Source organism: Camellia sinensis, chromosome 1 (genome assembly GCF_055761805.1).
Source record: "Camellia sinensis isolate YWXY chromosome 1, ASM5576180v1, whole genome shotgun sequence".
NCBI classification, from domain to species: Eukaryota; Viridiplantae; Streptophyta; class Magnoliopsida; order Ericales; family Theaceae; genus Camellia; species Camellia sinensis.
In genome coordinates this window covers 6,308,379-6,326,947 of record NC_138961.1, presented here as the reverse complement: position 1 = coordinate 6,326,947, position 18,569 = coordinate 6,308,379, and the positions used below count along the sequence as shown (strand labels likewise).

The window sequence follows — 18,569 nt, the reverse complement described above, 5'->3', positions numbered from 1 at the left end:
TCCATGAATGCCTCTTTCAAGTGTGCTTGAATGTTGCTTGATTTGCGCTTAAGTGTTGGTCTTTATGTGCATGTGTGTGTGTGTATGCCATTTAGTCCTCACTCTTTAGCACTTTGGCCACTGTTTTAGGCCTTATTAGAGCTGCCTAATTCATGTATAAGACCACTTTTCCATCTATTTGCATTGCCATATGTATGCTTGCATGATTGCATAAGTTCATTGCCATGCCATGTTGCATCCTTAGCTTGTATGCCTAGGTTGCATTGCATTTTGCATGCATTCCTTGTCCCTTGACTTGGGTGATAGGGATTGGGAGTTTTGTTTGATTAGTTTGCATACATTTGAAATCAAAGTTACATACTTGGTTCTTTGGGCCATCATGCATGGAAGTGCGTGATTGGTGGTCCGAGAATCGAGGCACATGCCCCTTTGAGTCATTACAATGATAAGGGACATGGTTGATGCATACATGCCTTGAATTGTGCTGCCATGCTTTGCCTTGCCCTCTGTTGCTTTGAGTTGCAGGTTCTGCAGGAATACTCTGCCGACCGGCAGTGTAATGTGCCGACCGGCAACAATTTCTCTGCCGACAGATTCAATTTTGTGCCGATGGCCATACCACACTGCCGGTGGCAATTTCAATCAGCCGGTGGTGATCCTCTCTGTCCAAGGGAGCAGCCTTGAGGCTTTGACAACCTCCAGAGGAGTGAAGGAAGGAAAACAGAGGCAGCCCATGCATGGTGGCGCGCTTCCCGAGGCGTTTTCCTGTTTTAATTAGTCTATTTAATTTGTTAATTAAATTAGGTAATTTGTAATATTAATTAGCTTGCGTAGTTAATTAATTTGTAATATTTATTCGGTCCCTCCGAGCGAGGGCAAATCTATAATAAGTGTGTGTGGGTGGTGTGTATGTCTTCCAACCTCACTTCTTTCTTCCCTTTTATTTACCTACTTACGATGGTAGATTAGGGCACGTTTAATTTAGCATACCTTATGCTACGCATGTGTGCATTCATGCATTCGTACTACATGCATTAGGCTCGGTACATCACGCTAACCGCATTTGTACTTCAAATTCTAAACTGAATATGTGATAGTTGTGCATTCTCACATGCCATGTTTAGGATAGCCGAGCCTATTCTAGTAACACTTTGTATGCGATACATTAGGCACTTAACATGGACTTGGATCATGCATGTTTGCTAACGAGTTCTTTGTTTTGGCACGGAGTACGATGTAAGTATTTCCGCTTTAGCATATCGCATGAGTGTGAATGTTACCATGACAGCATGCTTAACATGTGGCTAGATGCTTATGTGTTATAACTGCTTGAATGCCTGTGGGTGAAGGTTGGATTGTTTGAGTTGGAAAAACTCGTTGAAATCCGTATTTTAGCCTACTTGCGAGTAGCAAATTCCAAAGCATTTTCAAACCGAACGGATATGCAATGTTTATTTCCAAATTAGGCAATCTAGTCTATACTTGTTTGCTGCGCGCATAACATAGTAATTCTGGGCTAATAAATGGAATAAGAACACATAGCGTTTTCAAAATCGGATATCATGGTTAGTAGAGGCCGGTCTTCGGACCGGGCGAAAGGGGGTGCTCATAGCTGACCTTCCCCGATCGTACCCAAGCTCCCTAGCCGAGACAACTCCGGTGATGACGGACATGTGGCCTTCGGCACCGAGTCAGGGTTTCCTAAATTTTCCCATTTTAAAAAATATTTAGGTGGCGACTCTGTATCTGGCAAAGCAGTCCATGTTTGGCACTACTTTTTCAAAAATCTGTTTCTCAAAACGATTTTCCAGATTTGGACTCTTTGGTTCAGATTAAGAACCGTGACACAAATCGAGTCCGAACTGTAGCGAGGTCCCCCTCCGCGGGCGCGTCTACACAAAGATCCAAGACATCCACAAAAACTATGCCACTAGGGAAAAGTATATCCCAAACTCTGTACGGGCTAGGCATTCACAAAAACTATGCCATAAAAAAAATTAGATCCCAACTCTCACGTATGGTCAACACAAAACTATATCCCAAACTCTGTATGGGCTAGACATTCACAAAAATTATGTCAAAACAAAAACTACATCCCAAGTCTCATGTACGGTCAACACATAACTATGACATCAAAAAAAAACTAGATCCCAATGCTTATGTACGGTCCATCCTACGACGCTTATGATAGTAGAGTTAATGCTCTGTACGTGTCAATGTAGATCCCAAACTTTGTCCATCAAGAACTTGCAGCATCTGACCAATGGTTTCATACAGCATGTCAGGGTGCAAGACACACTCATCACGACCGAGCCTATGAACTGCAGCACCAACATTGAAAGCAGCATCATTACACTGCAAAAAAATTGATAAAAATCGTACTTAGTGTCTGATTTATGGTGAACCACTTAAAAGTGAAATAAGTTAATTCACAATATGCTTACCCACTCAGCATCCATGGTAACATCATTCTCGGGACGTTGAACACGTGGATCAAACTGAGAGTGATGCGTAGGATTTTGAACAACTCGGTGTGAAACACGAGCATACCACTCATAATATCCCCGTACACATTCAGATGGGCTCTGCTGTACAGGCACACTACGAACGTTAATAGACAACACATGATTCTCTCACTGCACTCATATCGTGTCATGGTATTCATACATGATTTTGTACTTTCCTGGTTTACTGCCTCGTGTAGCTCGAACTGGAGATAATGGTGCTGGTGGGATGGTTTGGACCCTACCAAACTATCGCAAAACCCTATTGGGTTGATAGGGTTCAACAATATTAAATCATTTCAAACATCCGGTATAATATGCAACCTCAAGAAGTGGATGGTGTGTCCTACATAAATGGTATGGATCCCACTCGATCTACAAATAGGCAATGCATAATGTTAGTTATGAAATCTTATTTTTTTTTACAATATGACACTATTACAAAATGCCTAACCTTATTAGCACGTAACATGTCAAGTTGCTCTCGTAATGTCTGGAAGTGGTCTTCTGTAAAATTTCCATCTCTCTACGGACTCCAACAACAGACGCAAGGTTGTTCATCAGAATAGGACAAATTTGGATGAGGCCTTTCTAAGCGAAAATGCTCATAAATCCATGCTTCCAATAGCTTCAAGTACCCAGCAATCTGCTTAACACCAGCCCTACTACCAAGTCCTAAACCTGGGAAGTGTTTTGAGATTTGATAAATATCTCATAAACCTGAGTTAGTTGTGTGCAAATCTCAGGCGATGAATTTGATTTTCAGCCCTAGAATTTGAAATTCGTTGATTTCGAAGAGTTAAAAAATTTCGAATTGAACCAGCATTTGGCAGGACATGATCCGCGTGAGACTTTGAGTGGTCCAGATTCATATCCAAACAGGTCCACAGGACACAGGAACAGTCACCTTAGCAGAAAAGTAGAAAAAGAAAAAGGTAATCTACATCTCACTTTTGAGCTTAAACAAAGAAATGGCAGTATGAACTCTCTCAACCTCTCAATCTCATTCTCTATCTCTCTGTCTCTCTCAATCTTGCTTTCTCTCTTTGTTTGTCAATCTCTTGCTCTCTCTTTATGGTTCTTTTGAAATCTCTATTTTTCATTCATTGTCACTCAGATCGCCCCTTGGATTGTCCAAAATGATCTCTCTAGGGCAACACAAAATCAACATTTTTAGGTATTTCCTTTGATTAATCTCTGGCATGTTTTTTTTTTTTTCCTCTGTCTCTATATATTCTTTGTATTTTGCAGCAATTTATGCATATCTATTTATTGAAATTGAAATTATTAATTTTCTGTGCATAATGGAGTTTGATCCATTGGTGATTTAAAAGTATGATTCTGTGTTTTCTACACTAATGTGTTACAAATACTACTCATACTTTAATTTAATTTTGTTCAATTTTAATGGAATAAGAAATTCTTAGCCTACTTGAGATCGTTCTGGTAGATGCTTTGTTCATATATATATATATATATATATATTTTTGCTGGGAATTTGGAGCGACATTATTTGGATTTTTTTTATTTTAATTTAATGCAGCTTTGAAAGATCTAGAAATTGGAGCAACATTATTTGGATCGTCGTTGCCTTGCTGCTGCTTGTTTCCTCAATGCAGCTTTGAAAGATCTAGAAATTGGGTACTTTGTGTTATGATATATTCCCCATCATAATGTGTATTGATCAGGTGCAAGCTTGGATTTGAAGAACATATATCTCCATGGTGAGTTTTTTATACATCTCATATTTCATATAGGAATGAAAAATAACAATAATGATTTGATTTGAAAGATTTGAACTGCCATTGGATTCTAGTGAGTGATCCATGACACCATATTCTTCATTTTCCATCTCTTTTTCTGTGTTTTCACCCCTGTCAACTATCTTAACATCCTCATACACCTGAATGGCCTATCACAGTGGATCTTTAAAAGTAATCATATTTAGAAGTAGAAAAAAACTTAATGACACCAGATAAAAGTTATTTAAAAATTGATATAGGGTGAGTCTTTTTCTAGTGTTTTGTGGCCATTCTTGCCATAAGTGCTAATGAGTCAGTGAGCATTCTTGTAAAGATAACATAACTTAGATAGGTCATTGACTTAATCTGGTCGACTAACAGATGGGGTGTGGGCTGCAGGTTTGAATACAGTATTATTTGGGTAAAATACAAGCCTAATTCCATTTATCTAGTTGCTCATAATATCAGTCAATCTTCTCAATATGAAATTGTGCAGTCCCAAATGTGTTTTAAAGTCTAAAATGATGGAAAATAAATAGTTTTTGTTCTGGCTTTTAATATGAAGACGGATCCTATAGAATAGATCTTGTTCAAGTAAGGTCGTACCTTGTACTTCTCATCTTATAAATACACCTCTTCTTTCTCATATTGTTTCGATGTAGGACTCGCTGTTTGTGTCTCAGAGATTGATTTTTTAGATTTATATATTTTGTTATTAGTCTAGTTTTCTTCAATTTTTTCACATCTGCTTTCCATACTGAATTTGATACTAGGGAAGTTGTAATTGTAAGTGGATTTGGAATTTCTGTTTGTGTGCAAAGAAAATCACTTCAAAAGATCCTCACAATTTTCATAGCATTGATATGCTCTTTTGACTCAGTAATTTTCTGATATGCTTTGTTGAGTTGTTGTTTAGACTCGAAGAAGAATGACCTTATGTTTATGAACTCGGACAAGTTTAGTGACTTCCAGATCAAAATTTGAGAGCGAAGAACCATGTTGGCAATCAAGACAGGGAAATTCTCTTCAATAAATTGTTATTTTCACATTCTTTGGGTTTTGGGATTTTAATACGAAGACAGATCCTGTGTTTTAATATGAAATTGTGCAGTCCCAAATGTGTTTTAAAGTCCAAAATGTAATAAAAGAACTTTTTCTAGTTTTTTAGTGTAATAACTTTTACATATGACTCCAATTTTGAGACTCAAATGGAATGCCTGATTAAACAGCAATGTTATACTGTTTGAATTCTTGTCATTGCTATTTTTAGAATGCTTAACGTTACGCTTTTATGTTTCTTTTTTCTTTTTTGCTTTTTGTTTTTTTGCGACAGTAACAAAATGGTCGCCAAAAAACATGTTAGCATTTTTCTTTGTTTTTTGCGACGGCAAAATAGCCGTCACCATAAATAGTTTAGGCAGTCGCGAATAATTTGCGACCGTTGCTTGTCATCGTAAAAAGTATTTGTCACCCTCACATTTGCGACCCCCATTTACCGTCGCATGGACGATGGCAAAAGGTCTTTTGTGACTATATTTTTATTATTTGCGACGGCTTGTGGCGGTCGCAAAAAGTGTTTTTTTTAGTAGTCTATACAATGTAATTGATAATATGTTAATGTTTTTCTTGTTTATTTATTTATTTATTTTTTTGCAGATTGGTTTTTGATGACATTTGGAAGCATACTTGCAAATCAAGATCAAGTGTTGATTTTTTTTTTTTACTGAAGTGATACTTAGTTGTAGTTGCAAATCAAGATTGAGTGTTGACTTTTTTTGTGGACTCCACGTTAGTTCATTTTGGGATTTGCTTTGATGATTTTTTTGTTATACGTAATGAATTATTATTAAAATTGTTTGATGGATATATTTTGATTTATAATATAATTGTTTAGTGAATTGTTTTGTGGAGTGGTGTATAATAGCTAGTGGATTTCTTAGTACATTTAAAAGGCTATTGGGATATAAGCACAGATATTTGTGAAATAATAATTTAAATTGAAATATAAAATATGGAACAAGTTTAGTGACAAATTTGTTTCGTCATTTTAACTTGTTATTATGACAAAGTGATTATTCGTCAATAATAAATATTTTTCGTGAGAATTTATTGCAAATTATATATGAAAGTTTTCATTGATTTTGTTATTTGGTGACTAAAAATTTCGTCACGTATATAAATTCTTGCTACGAAATATATTTCGTCACCCATTTGACTTTTGGAGACAAAAAATTTCTTCATTTTTACATCTTACTGTGACGAAATTATTTCCCCATCAATGATCAACATGTGTGAAAAATTTATTCGTCAACTAAAATTATTAATATGGTGCTGAATAATTATTTGGTGACGAAAATGAGAATTTTTGGTGACAAAATCTTGTTTTATTGGTGACAAAAAATTTCGTCACTGAAATAATTTCATTGGTGACGAAATTATTTTTCATCACTGTGGTTTTTAGTGACAAACATTCAATGACGAAACTGGTGACGAAAATATTTCCTCACAAATATCTATAGTGACGAAATTAGCTCTTTGGAGACAAAAAAATTTCGTCATTCAAGACCCAACTTGTTGTAGTGAATGTAGCAATAGAGTCCCTCCAACTCGGCCCTAACTCTATGACATTGACCTGGACTTCCTCAGAAGGGCCAATGCTCGGCTTCGAGATGAAACTAACTTCAATGGTCCGCTTAATCTCTGAGTTGATGGTGGAGGCTAGGCAAGCCAAGGCATCTGCATGTGTATTCTGGTCATGGGTTATTTGGTTCAATTCATGATGGTCAAATTTTTCCAACAAGGAATTTACCGTTTTCATGTAGGCGGCCATACGGTCGTTTCGTGCTGCGTACTCCCCCTTTAGCTGATTGATCACCAATTTTGAATCGCAGAATATAAGCAGACGTCGAGCACCTAGGAGGTGTGCATTCCGCAAGTCGGTTAATAGGGCCTCGTATTCGGCCTTGTTATTTGATACTTCGAAGTCGAGTTTGACAGCCTGCTCAATTATTGCCCCGTCGGGAGCCATTATCATTACTTTGACCCCGCTGCCACGTTGATTGGACGATCCATCACAATACAACTGCCAAATGTCCCCAACATAAATTCTTTAGTTCGTCTTAGGTTGAATTTCATCAGACTTAAAGTCGGCAAGACCCCCAGTGAATTTGGCCACAAAGTCGGCAAGCACTTGTCCCTTGATTGAGGTTCTAGGCAGAAACTGAATATCATACTAGCCGAGTTCAAGAGTCCACTTTGAAACGAGCCCTGATGCTTCTGCACTGCGGAGTACTGCCCGGAGGGAGTAGTACGTTAGTACCCTGATTGTATGCCTCTGAAAATAATGCATCAGTTTTCTTGTTGCCATGACGAGGGCTAGGATGAGTTTTTCCAACGGAAGGTAACGTGTTTCGGTGTCAACCATTGCCTTGCTCACGTAATACACTGGTCGCTGGTCTCCAAGCTTTTCCTTTAGCAGTACGGCGCTGACGACCTGGTTGAAGATGGCCAGATATAAAATGAGCGGGTCGCCCGTCAATGGTGTTGTCAATAGTGGAACTGATCGGAGGTAGGTCTTGAGGCCGTTGAAAGTGGCTTCGCACTCGGCGGACCATTCAAAAGCCTTGCCCTACCGTAGTGTATGAAAGAATTGTCGACAGCGGTCCGTGGAACGACTGATGAACCTATTGAGTGCAGCGGCCATCCCCATTAACTTCTGGACCTCCTTAACCGATCGAGGGGAGCCTAGTTCCAGGATTGCTGTGATTTGCCTTGGGTTGGCTTCGATTCCTCGGTGGTTGACAATGTAACCCAAGAATTTTCCAGAGCATATCCCAAACGCACATTTGGAAGCGTTCAGCTTCATTCTATATATGCGTAGGATGCCAAATGTCTTTTCCAGATCGACTATATGGTTCTGCTCTTCCTTGGACTTGACCACCATTTCGTCAATGTACACTTCCATAGTGTGGCCGAGTTGCTCCTTGAACATGGCGGTGACTAGTATTTGTTATGTTGCCCCTGCATTCTTCAGTCCAAAAGGCATAACCTTATAGCAATAGGTTCCTCTTGGGGTGAGGAATGCAGTCTTGTCTTGATCCTCCGGATGCATGGCAATTTGATGGTAACCTCTGTAGGCATCGAGGAAGCTCATACGCTGATGACGTGCCGTAGCATCTACAAGTTGGTCTATCCTGGGGAGAGAAAAATAATCTTTGGGGCAGGCTTTGTTTAGGTTCGTGAAATCGACGCAGACTCGCCAAGTCCCACTTTTCTTCTTCACCACCACAGTATTCGAGAGCCATGTAGGGTAGGTCACTTCCCTGATTGCCTCAGCGTCAAGTAACCGGTCAACCTCTTCAACAACGGCGGCAGTGTGCTCTGCAGCTGATCGTCGGCTTTTCTGAATAATCGGCTTGCATTTAGGGTCAACATTTAGACGATGCTGCGAAACAGACGGATCTACACTCGGCATCTTATATGGAGTCCACGTGAACACATCAAGGTTGCCGAGCAGGAAGGAAATTAGCTGCTGTCTGTCGGCTTGACTCAGGGAGGCGCCGACCATGAAGAACCTGTCTGGGCTTCCGTCGATTTCAACTCGATCTAGGGCTTCCGTGGCCTTTTCACTTGGGAGCCGCCCAACATCGTCGAGACTCTCTCGATCCGGCACCTCAATAGAATTCACTTGTAACTCTTTTGGCGTCTTTTCAACAAGGGGATAACATGCTTGTGCCGATTTCTAGGAGCCACAGATTTGCTCAATGCCGCGTTCTATCGAGAAGTGTAGCAGCTGATGATAGGTGCTTGGCACAGCTTGCATAACGTGCAACCAAGTTCAGCCCATGATGAGATTATACGGTGACGGCAGCTTGACGACCAAGAATTCCACTTCCACCGTTCGGGAGCCCGCTCGAACGGGTAGTGTGATTTTCCCCAACGGGTATTCTGGATTGGCGTTGAAGCTGAATAGTAGATAAGGTGCCAGAGAAAGATCCGATTCGGAGAAGCCGAGTTTGGTGAATGTCTTGTAATACATAACCTCCGATATGCTCCTCAGATCAATGAGTACGCGTTCAATGGTGAATCGGTTTATGCATAACTTGATTACCAAGGGATTGATGTGGGGAAGTGTCACTCTAGCCAAATCTGAATCATCAAAAGCAATGCTCGCAGCTTCGTGGGGCCGCTCAGCTGGAGTGAGTTGATTTTGAGGGTCGAGATTCGACTGAATCGTATGCACCGCGGATGACATTGGCAGACTGTATATCATGTGGATCACGCTGAGTGGAGGTGAGTCCTGTCGTAAGGCTATTGCTTTGGTTGAGTTGCCTTTGCAGACATACTATTACAGCCGACCATCTTGTACCAACTCCTCCAAGTGATCCTTCAATGCGTAACAGCTCTTGGTATCATGGCCGTGATCCTTATGATACTCACACCGCCTATCCCGTTTTCTCGTTTTGGGAGGTCCTACCATTTTGGACGGCCATTTGAAGAACGGAAGGTGTTGGACTTTGGACAGAACCGCACTGATCGAGTCTGAAAACTCCGTGTATTTCTTGTCTGTGCACCTGCCATCAACTTGCAGTTGTTCATTTGCTCGGTGGGGGCATTGGTCGCTTGATCGGCGCGAATCCCGTCTCTTGTCTCGTTTAGCCCGATGTCGTGGTTCAGGGCTCTGAGGTGGTACAAAATTTAATGGCTGAGTAATTTTAAAAGGAGCCGTCCTATTGGCCACGTTTCCGGCTTTAACCCGCAAGGCGTCATCTTCCACTTTACAGTATTCCTCAACTTTTTTCATCAACGACCAGACTGTTTTGGGGGGCCATCTGGTCAAAGAGCTGCGAAGGGCACTATCGAGATGTAACCCCATCTTGAAGGTGGTAATGGGCATGGAGTCGTTGCAAGCACCATCTACTAGATTAAAACACTCCCAATACCACGCCGAATACGCACGAAGGGTTTCCCCTGTTGAATCTGCATTGCCCAGAGGGAATCGGCTTGCTTTGGCTGGACCTCATTAGTGATAAATCTTGCCCTGAAGGATTTTTGGAGTTGGTTGATGCTTTTGATCGAAGCCGGCTCCAGTTTATAATACCACCAGATAGCCAGTGGTCCCAAACTGCTCGGAAATATTCTGCACATGAGAGCCTCGTTGTCTGCATGCAGCGTCATGGCTTGTTTATAATGACGGATGTGATCGGTGGGGTCTGATTTATCGTCGTACAAGGTGAATGACGGTGCTTTGAATTTCTTAGGTAGCACTGCCCTTGCAATTCATCGTACAAAGGGATCGTGCAGGTCTTCTTCGTCTCAACTATTTCTTCTTTGCTTATGCCTTATACGTGGACTCTCTTCAAAGGAACTGGTAGTTTCGGGTCGTCCCTTCTTCTTGGGCTCTGGGGATAATGAGTTGGAGTCGCTATCAGTGTCTTGTTGTCAGGCTCGAGGTCGTCGACCACCTGTCCTCAGAGGTCGCTCCGGATCTTGGCATATAGTTTGTTTGGACTTCGCTACTTCCAAGGCCAAGTCCTGGCGGAGACGTTCATTCTCAGCGATCATGTTCTCCAGCCTCGGTTCGTTTTGCTTTGCTTGTTCCATGATCGCTTGCATAGTCTCAGGCACTGAAGTTGAGAGCGAGGCGAAGTTCAAGGTGTGTCTTGCGGCGATAGTCTCTGGTCCAAGCATGTTTGTTGGAGTGAGGTTGTCATGACCCGAACCCGCCCCTATGGGTTAAGGCCATAACCGACCAGTAATCACGAGATTATCTACGGCCTCAAATCAAACCAGACAAAACTCATCAGAGTAAAGGGGCCAAACGGAAGTAAGTTTAAAACTTTGTCCATAGACCCGTGCTTATATGCACATCATAACATTCCATACATACACATGTTAATAACTCACAACAGAAAGTATAGTAACATAAAGTTCTATATAGACAGGATCATTCAAATCTAAGTCAGCCAAGACAAAGCTATATACAGACGTACACCAAAGTCCTCGCCAACATGACAAAATAACATAGAATGGCAGAAGGGCGAAGACGTGTCTCGTGCGTGAGACGCAAGGGATGACTCTTCAAAAACCTTCGTTGTTCCATACAGACTTCACTGGGACTGGGTTTGGACTTCTCTTGGTTCACCTACAAACACATGAATGAGCGTGAGCGAAAGCCCAGCAAATAATATCAAATAAAGAATATTCATTGGAACAATATACATCAAACGGCCTTGGGCCCAATTTATATTTCTACTAATACATACATACATAGACATATGTAGGTTAAGTAACTGCGGTTCCAAACACATCATACGGCCTTGGGCCCAATTCTTTAGTGTCAAACTGTTATTCGTGTCAAACTGGCCTTTGGCCTTTTCAAACTTCCATATCATACTGGCCTTTAGGCCTTTCAAACTTTCATATCAAACTGGCCTTTAGGCCTTTCAAACTTTCATATCGAACCGGCCTTTAGGCCTTTCAAACTTTCATATCAAACTAGCCTGGCCTTTCAAACTTTCATTCATGTCAAACTAGCCTCTGGCCCATTCATGCATGTCAAACTTTTATTTGTGTCAAAACGACCTTTGGCCCAACCATTTATGTCAATCGGCCTTTGGCCCAATCATTTATTCATGTCAAAACGGCCTTCGGCCCATTCATTCATTCTTATCAAAACGGCCTCTAGCCTATTCATTCATTCTTATCAAAACAGTCTCTGACCCATTCATTTATTCTAACAACCATTGTCCACCAAACGAATCAATGAACTTATAAGACTTACATAGAAGTAAGTAATTTGGACAACAACATAATTCAGATATCTTTGTTAAGATATTACTCATAGTGATCGGCTTATGGATTTGCCCTGGAGCTTGACCCTACACATCATATAACACATATGGGTCACAAACGATTCAATCCGTTCTTTAATTCACATATTCCTCTTTAGGCTTCATTCTTATCTCTTTAACTCAATTACAATGCTTAATGCATACCTAAGAGTGCTTGCAAGTGAAAGAGAACGGAAAACGAAACACAAAACGATCACACAAAATTTTCAGAAACAGGGTACCCGCTCGAGCGTGAACTTACCCGCTCGAGCGGACCCATGAGGTCTGCAAAAGTACTGGTTACGTCATTTTTACGCTCGAGTGTGGAACTGGGACGCTCGAGCGGAAGTCCATCTTACATAGCTCCCCGTTCGAGCGTGGACTTACTCGCTCGAGCGGATATCATGGTCTGCAGAAAATATTGCGAGCACGAAATTCAAGCTCGAGCGGCGGTTTCCCCGCTCGAGTGGACATCAAATTTTTGGATTTTCCAGAATGTGTTCTTGAGCTCAAATTCGACATTTCAACCACATTCCTTGCATATTATGGCTTAAATCTCACATATGCTTGTACTAACATGGTACCAACACCAAATTACAACACAATGGAGTTCAATTTCACGAATTGATCACATGCATGCCCCAAATTAACTCAAACTCATGCATTCAAGGTTCCCATTTCTAATACACAACATGCATGCCCATTTTGACTTTCATTTTCACTTCTAATGATGCCATTAGTGCTCATTCCCATGAAACTCAACAAAAACATGCTTGCATGTGGGATTACACTTCCAATCTTTCATAATTTACAATTTACATTCTAGATTTTGTGATTCCATAGGTATTTTTTACATGCATGCACATATCAAGCTTTGATTCCAACAAAACCAACTCAATTCATGCTCTTGGTTACAAACAAACCTTGAACACACAAGATTACACATTAAACTCATGAATTCAAGAATCAATTGCTTACCTAGAAGCCCAATCTATGGTTAATTCTTGAACTAGACTTCAAATATCCAAGCTTGAGTCAAAATTGCACAAGTTTCTCCATTCTATCTCTATGGCCGGCTCCCTCTCTCTCTCAAGGCACCCATATCATATTTTTGAGTTCAAAAGAGGCAATGAGAGTATATATGGCCTCACACATAAGGCCACACTATCTATTATTTAATAACATTAAATAATTGGTCACTAAATCATCAATTTAATCAACTTAATCTGGTTTGAATCAATTTTTCAATTAAACTTCACCATAGGCTCTAAAAATTTTGCCAATCACGATGGCGCAATCAATTTCAGGTTCTGTGGCTGATAAGGCTTTCAATTTAAATTCCAAAGCAGATAATCAAATAGATATTCCTACGGTGAACAGATAGAAATTCAAAACCACATATATTCATATAAATGGCACTCAAAATCATAACAAACACATAATCATATGCATAAGGACGGTAAATTAGCATAATACAGAACAGGGGTATCACAGAGGTCGTCTCTCTGTGTGGTTTCGTCAGTGACTGTCGGAGGGTCTTCCGTTACGCCCGCCATGGATGTATTTGAGTATTCTCACAGACGACGCCAATTATGGAGATGTGGTTTGGAAATACTCTTCAGATCTTGGGGGACGCTCGTGATCCTCAGCTAGCCACCTGAAAAAGAATGAACACTCCGATCGGGGGTGTCAGAATTAGCACTCCGACGGATAAGTCAGTGTATACTCTTTTGATTGCTTGTATCTTAAGTTAAACATGCTAGTTCTCACATACCCTTTCTGGCTAATGTTTTTCTATTTATATCTTTTCTTTCTTGGGCCTCGGGATTGGGCCCACTTTCAATTCGCCATTCGGCTTCTTTTGTGGCAAACCGTCTTTCACTCGGCCCCTTGCTCATTCGGCTATTTGGCCGAATAGGGTAGGATTTGAACGTGCGAGACGGCGATGAGTGCTATATATATTTCGACTCTCCAAGTTCAACTATTCGGCCTCTTTACGACTCCCAATATTCGGCCCCCACAATTTTAAAGGTATCGTTGATATCTTTTTCAATGGTGTTAATTTTATAAAAATTAAAATTCTATAATAAAAGTAATATATATTTTACGGAAAGGATAAAGTAATTTTTTTTTAATTATAAAAGTTGGGTTGTAAGTGTGAGAGAGGGGTCTGACTACTGTACACAAAAGAACAATGATAGAGACTTTTTTTTAAAGGATTATAATTCTCAAAGTGATCTACACCACTTATGATATAAGTTTCACACATACATAAATAAACCCAACACATTATAAATGATGTAAATGACTTTGAGAGTTGTAGGATCTTCCCAAAAAAAGCGGTTGCCCTCATTTTTCGTACACAAAAATGTACCATACTTTAAAGTGATATTTTCGAGTCAAGAGCCTCTCCTTGCAAGCCCGTGCTTGCGTCCGTCCTTGCAGGCCTTCGAGTCTACTTTTAGGCCCAATTTTGATAATCCGAACCGTTTATATTTTATGATTTATTCAGTCTATCATACCTGTAAAAAATCAAGTTGATCGGATATCAGAAAGTATGTGTTTGAAAAATTGAACTAAACACTATTTTTTAAAGAATTTAATAAACAGTTTTCCGAACACATGCTTTCTGATATCCGATCAACTTGATTTTTTACAAGTGTGATATACTGAATAAATCATAAAATATGAACGGTTCGGATTATCAAAATTGGGCCTAAAAATAGACCCGAAGGCCTGCAAGGACAGGCGCAAGGGTGGGAGCTGCAAGGAGAGGATCCTCACTCGATATTTTCATCCAACCTATATGGGTCACCAGGCGTCACCGGTAAAATCGGTACGGGGAGTCACTGGTAAAATCAGTGATGTGATGTGACTTTTTTATTTTTTTTTATTTTTTTTTTTAAACTAACAGATGATGAGTAGATACAGCCCTCGTTTGGTTTGTGTTTCGGAAAAAATTTTAGGAAAAATTTTTTACAAATAAATTTTTAAAGTTAATCAAATCAAACAAATTTTTTCAAAATTTTTTTCCAAAACTTGTTTAGTTTACAAATTTTCCAAACAAATCTCTCTCTCATACACATCAAATCAATCACTTTTTCCAAAACTCTCTCTCAAAATAATTTTTCAAAACATCTTTTGAAAAAAAACCAAACCAAACAAATTTTCGTACTTTTTATCTGAAAACATGTTTCTCAAATACAAACCAAACAAGGCCACAATGTTTCACATTAAATTACTTAAATTAAAAAAAAATAGACTAATTTTTTTAAGATTTAAAATTATATTAAATCTATTAAATTTGACATAATTATATTAAATTTTAATTTAAATAAAAATTTGCTTATTTTTTAATAATATTTTATTAGTTGTATGAATAAAAAATAATGTTTATTATTTAATATTGAAATATATACAATATTCGTATTTATTCTTGTATTTACACGAAAATTTTATAATACACATCTATTTTTGGATGTATATCATATGTCCCGTTATAATCTTTGTAGTCCTTGATTATAATTTGTTGTGTTAATTATGCCTTAATTATAACCTCTTGTAATTTTAATTTTGATTATGATTGAAGTGCTTTTTAATTATATGACTTAAATAATACTTAGTTATTACCATTGGTATGATTCATTATGATAGTGATTATGACTTATTATGATTATTATTTTAAGAGTAAATTACACTGACACCCCTTGATATTTATGTTTATTACAATTCCCTCTTCACATTTTGGAAATTATATCTCCTTGCCGAGTTTTAAAGTTTATTACAGATTCCCCTCTCAGCTATTTAATTTTTTTAAATATCAAATTTGCCCTCACTAGGTAAATTACATTGACACCCCTCACATTTTAGAAATTATAAACCCCTCCCTAAGGTTTAAAGTAGCATTACCAATTGCCCCTCGGTTAGTATTAGTTGGGAAAGAAAATTCATTGAAAAAAAAATTAATTGGAAAAAAAAACTATTTGAAAAAAAATTAATTGAAATTTTTTTTTGTTGGTAAAATTTTTAAATTTTTGATTAAAAATCAACGTAAACTCATTTTTTGAATTTATTTACAAACTGAGACAACCATTTATAAACGAAAAAAATTATCAAACAAGTTTTTATGACAGTTTTTAAAATTTTTGTAAATATAAATTAAAAACTGAAACCGAAATGGTTACCAAACAAGCTTTAGATGGTAAAAATGTCGTAAAATTAACAAATAATTAAATAAGTTACCAACGTAAGAAATGACTTATTAAAAGATTCTTAAGCTATGTATGGTTTGATTTTTAGAAATTTTTTTAAAAAATTAAAAATTAATTTGTTTAAGAAATAAAAAATAATTATAATTTTTATATAATTTTTATCTTTCGAGTGGTTAGAAATAATGTTTTACAAATTAAGTTGAAACAGCCATACGTATGTATATAACCTGCCAAAAAGTTAAAATGATAATAATTTTTTGCCCTTAAAAGATAATTATTTTTTATTTTTTATTTCTTAACCAAATTAATTTTTAATTTAAAAAAAATTATAAAAATCGAACCATACATAGCCTAAGAATCTTTTGATAAGTCATTTCTTACGTTGGTAACTTATTTAATTATTTGTTAATTTTACGACATTTTTACTATTTGAAGCATGTTTGGTAACCATTTCGTTTTCATTTTTCAATTTATATTTACAAAAATTTAAAAAACTGTCATAAAAACTTGTTTGATAATTTTTTTAGTTTATAAATGGTTGTCTCAGTTTGTAAATTTGAGGAAAAAACGTACATTCAAAAAATGAGTTTATGTTGGCTTTTAAACAGAAATTTAAAAATTTTACTAACAAATTTTTTTTTCAATTAATTTTTTTTTTCACATAATTTTTTTTTCAAATAATTTTTTTTCAATGAATTTTTTTTTCCAACTAATACTAACCGAGCAAGCAATTGGTAATGTTACTTCAAATCTTAGGGAGGGGATTGTAATTTCTAAAATGTGAGGGGTGTCAATGTAATTTACCTAGTGAGGGCAAAATTGGTATTTAAAAAAATTAAATTACTGAGGGGGAAATCTATAATAAAACTTTAAATCTCAGGGAGGGTGATATAATTTCTAAAATGTGAGGGGAGAAACTGTAATAAATATAAACCTCAAGGGGTGTCAATGTAATTTACCTTTATTTTAATTATGACCGAAAAAGTCTTTGATTATATCTGAAGTAATATTTGGTTATGATCCATTACATTTTATTTTAGTTATAACTTAAAGTAATTTAATTATACATTTGTGTCATCACTTGAATATGGTACATACTCTAAAAAGGACTTGTATTGTAAAATGACCCTGTATTTAGATATTATTTGCATTAATTATGATTGTTTTGATTTTATTAAAAGAGAAAATAATATAATTATATCAAACTTATAAAATCAATTGTATTTAGTAGTAAATTTGCTCACAACAAATGGTAAGTAAAGTCATACTAAGCAGTAAACTTCTTTATTAGGGGTGAGCATGATTCAATTTATTTTGTTTGATAAATCAATGATCAAACGTTTACCTATAGATTTATGAAATTTAGAATCAAACTCTAAAAATTTTAGTTAAAAAAATTATAAAAATCTTAAAACCGAATCAAACTAAGCAAATAATTTTACAATATAACCGCAAAATTTTACTTATAATCTTACTCAAACATTAAGCAATGTGCTATCATTTTTTTTAATATTCGGGTGTTCGGGGCAGCTTATGCGTACATCTACTAATCCTAGGGCCCTAAAGTTAACAGTTGGGCAAACCTCCAGCGATTCCAAGGTTAGGAATGTTCGGTTTTCATGGGGTTCGAACTTGCGACCTCTTTAGTGGTAAGTTTTTTGATTCTCTTTTCCACCCACTAAACCAAACCCCTTTTGGGTTGCAATGTGCTATAATTTTATAAATAAATGTAATTTAAATGATTGTTTAAATATAATTCTACTATTATTCAATTAAACATAGCTTCTCACTTAATAAGAGTCCGCTTACTACTGCATCAAATTAATAAATAAATTTTTTGGATATATTAGGTATTTTTAAAATATCAGAGGCCTCGTTTGGGAACAGGCTAATTTAGTAACTTTTTGACTATTTGGCTAAAAAGGTAGGTAAAAAAAACTTGTATGTTTGAGATGACTTTTTGGCTAATTACGAAAAGATGTGCAAAAAGTAGAGAGAAAAGAGAATATTTGACTTTTTGGTATGGGTTGTTGGCTTTTTGACTAATTTAGTAATTTTTTGGCTAATTGGCTAAAATAGCCTCTTGCCAAACGAGGCCGAATTTATAAAAATTACTAAACAGTTTTCATGTATCCTACTCAATGAGACTTCACTTACTACTTAATCAGACTTAACTTACTACTCAATTAAATCTTAATTACTAATTAATGAGACTTCACAAACTACTCAATTAAACTTGACTTACTACTCAATGAGACTCCACTTACTGTTCAATCAATA

At 37.3% G+C, this 18,569-nt stretch overlaps 1 long non-coding RNA gene across 2 annotated transcripts; it reads left to right on the top strand.

Moving 5' to 3' along the window:
• The first annotated feature begins 3,284 nt into the window (after window positions 1-3,284).
• Window positions 3,285-6,144, top strand: LOC145789497 (uncharacterized). Of its 2 annotated transcripts, none has more exons than XR_014327485.1 (4): window positions 3,285-3,439; window positions 3,622-3,681; window positions 4,048-4,228; window positions 5,903-6,144. It is a non-coding gene; the product is annotated as an uncharacterized LOC145789497 (long non-coding RNA). The 2 variants fall into 2 exon arrangements; XR_014327487.1 differs by lacking the exon at window positions 5,903-6,144 and adding an exon at window positions 5,163-5,345.
• Window positions 6,145-18,569: the final 12,425 nt, after the last annotated feature.